Genomic DNA, 3,140 nt, shown 5'->3' with positions numbered 1-3,140 from the left:
TGGGCTCCACGGTGCTGCTCTAGCATCTAGTCTCCTTGCCTCAGTCACTCTTACCTGAGCCATTCCAAGTTAGTTCCAACAAAACACAACTCTTACTGCATCTCTGTCTTGCTCAAAGTAAGGCCGTGGCATCACTGCAAGCTTGTCTTTGCAAATTTAGTTCCTACTATTTTCTGCTCACGCTCCTGCCCCAGCCTAGCCCAACTCCTCCCTCACTCACACCTGGGCCTTCCCATCCCTGACCCTTTCTCGCGCTGCTCTCTCTGCTTGCAATGCTCTTCTCTCTCGTGTGTGTCCAATGCTACCCAGTTTCCATGTGAGGCCATCTCCAGTGCTTGACCCCATTCACTCCTTCCTCCAAGGGAGAAAACTCTCTTTAGTCTAAAGGTGTAAAGAGGCACAAGCTATGATATAGTGATACTCAAACATTCCTCAAATACTTTTCTGTAAAACCATATGTCCCTGTGTCCCCAGACCTAATTCTTTCCCTAGGTTTAGTTTTTTAAATGCTGGTGATAAACTGGGTCTGATTTGTTATGTGATCATTTTGTGTGATGGCATAATAGCTGTAAGTCTAGGTTATCTTTGGTCAACCGTAAGAAAAATAACAGCACAGCCAATACAGTAACTTTGGCAAATAGTGCTGATTTGCAAACTTTTTTCTAAAGGCATAACCAAAGTAGGGAAATTTTGTGATCGCAAGTTGTCATTAAATGAATTGTAAAATAGAATTTTCTTTAAGATGCATGTGTTCACTCACACATTTTAAATTGGCATAAATAGATTTTCATTATAAGTTTAAGTAGCTGCAGAGAAAGTAATTTTTGATGCATTGGTTTGCTTTTTTTTTTTGGCAGGGGCTGGGTTTGAACCTGCCACCTCCAGCATATGGAGCCAGCACCCTACCCTTTTGAGCCACAGGTGCCTTTTTTTGTGTGTGTGTGTGTGTGAGACAGACTCTGTTGCCCAGGCTAGAGTGCCATGGCATTAGCTTAGTTCACAACAACCTCAAACTCCTGTGTTCAAGTGATCCTCTGGCCTCAGCCTCCCAGAGTGCTAGGATTATAGGTATAAGCCACCACACCTGGCTGATGCAGTGGTTTTCAAAATTTCAGAATCACCTAGAGGACTTGTTAAAGCACAGACTGCCAGGTCTATTCTCAGAGTTTCTGATTTAGTGGGTCAGGAGTCTGGCCTGAGAATTTGCATTTCTGTAATGTTCCTAGATGATGTCAAGGCTGCTGGCTCAGGGACTTTGAGAACTGCTTTATAACTGGTATGTTATAAATATTGAAATTTTAAAGAAAAATAGTCATATCACTTTATTAAATGTATCCAGTGGAATCTAAAATTTACAAGAATTTGAGAGCCACTATTATCCATTAAAAACTAAATTAAGGGCTGGGTGTGGTTGCTCACACCTATAATCGAAGCACTCTGGGAGGCTGAGGCAGGCAGAACACTTGAGCTCAGGAATTCGAGACCAGCCTGAGCAAGAGCAAGACCCTGTCTCTAAAAAGTAGCCGGGTATTATGGTTGGTGCCTGTAGTCCCAGCTATGTGGGAGGCTGAGGCAAAAGGATCACCCCAAGTGTTTGAGGTTGCTGTGAGCTATGACATCATGACACTCTACTGAGGGCAACAAAGTGAGACTCTGTCTCAAAAAAAAAAAAAAAAAAAGACAAGAAAAAATACAAAAATAAGCTCTTCTTGACAATAGGAAATTTTATATTTTTTTCTTCCCTGAACTTCTATTTCCATTCTACTGGTTGGTGGGTCCCCACCTACAGTGTATCTTACAAGGGTACATGTGAAATTTACTAGGTGTAGAATATAAATGTCTTAACACAATAACTAAGAAAATGTCATGAAGGCTATGTTGACCAGTTTGACGAAAGCATTTCAGATTGTGGGTAAAACTAGCACATTGTACTCCATGATTGCATTAATGTACACAGCTATGATTTAATTTTTAAAAATTATGCTAATATATTTTATTCTTTTTTTTTTTCCTGAGACAGAACCTCAAGCTGTAGCCCTGGGTAGAGTGCTGTGGCATCACAGCTCACAGCAACCTCCAACTCCTGGGCTCAAGCTAGTCTCTTGCCTATGCCTCCCAAGTTGCTGGGATTACAGGCGCCCGCCACAAAGCCCAGCTATTTTTTGGTTGCAGTCATCATTGTTGTTTAGTGGCCCGGGCTGGATTCGAACCCGCCAGCTGAGATGTATGTGGCTGGGGCCTTAGCCACTTGAACCACAGGTGCCGAGCCAATATATTTTATTCTTAATAGTAGTGTATTGATCACTCACATATCTCTATCACAAATATGCACAGAAATGGAAATTTCCTGTGCCTATTAGGCTCTGAGGCAGGGGTCCTCAAACTTTTTAAACAGGGGGCCAGTTCACTGTCCCTCAAACAGTTGAAGGGCCAGACTGCAGGCCCAGGAACCAGTTGGCTGCTAAGCAGGACAGGCAGCACAGCAAAAACACCAGGCAGGCCAGATAAATGTCCTACGTGGGCCACATGTGGCCCACTGGCATAGTTTGAGGATGCCTGCCTCTGAGGTGTTTAAAAATTTTGCTCCAGGGCAGCACCTGTGGCTCAGTGAGTAGGGTGCCGGCCCCATATACCGAGGGTGGCAGGTTCAAACCTGGCCCCGGCTGAACTGCAACAACAACAACAAAAATAGCCGGGCATTGTGGCGGGTGCCTGTAGTCCCAGCTACTTGGGAGGCTGAGGCAAGAGAATCACCTAAGCCTAGGAGTTGTAGGTTGCTGTGAGTTGTGATGCCACGGCACTCTACCCAGGGCGACTGCTTGAGGCTCTGTCTCAAAAAAAAAAAATTTTTTTGCTCCAGATTAAGTTATAATGATGATTTATAGTAGACCATTGAACATAACAACATAAATATATAAAAATGTTAATCATGGCTTAGCACCTGTAGCTCAAGCGGCTAAGACACCAGCCACATACACCTGAACTGGCAGGTTTGAATCCAGCCTGGGCTCACCAAACAACAATGACGGCTACAACCAAGGGGTGGCCAGGCCTTGTGGCAGGCGCCTATGGTCCTAGCTACTTGGGAGGTGGAGGCAGGGGAATAGCTTGAGCCCAGGAGTGGGAGATTGCTTTGAGCT

The 3,140-nt window shown here is 44.4% G+C and overlaps 1 pseudogene; it reads left to right on the top strand.

Annotated features, from left to right (window-relative positions):
- The first annotated feature begins 361 nt into the window (after positions 1 to 361).
- Positions 362 to 521, top strand: LOC111725478 (annotated as a pseudogene).
- The last annotated feature ends 2,619 nt before the right edge of the window (positions 522 to 3,140 follow it).

Source organism: Otolemur garnettii, unplaced genomic scaffold (assembly GCF_000181295.1).
Source record: "Otolemur garnettii isolate 467f Iridium unplaced genomic scaffold, OtoGar3 scaffold00041, whole genome shotgun sequence".
In the NCBI taxonomy this organism is placed as follows: Eukaryota; Metazoa; Chordata; class Mammalia; order Primates; family Galagidae; genus Otolemur; species Otolemur garnettii.
The sequence above is the reverse complement of the archived record's forward strand: the minus strand, read 5'-3'. Positions and strand labels throughout refer to the sequence as shown.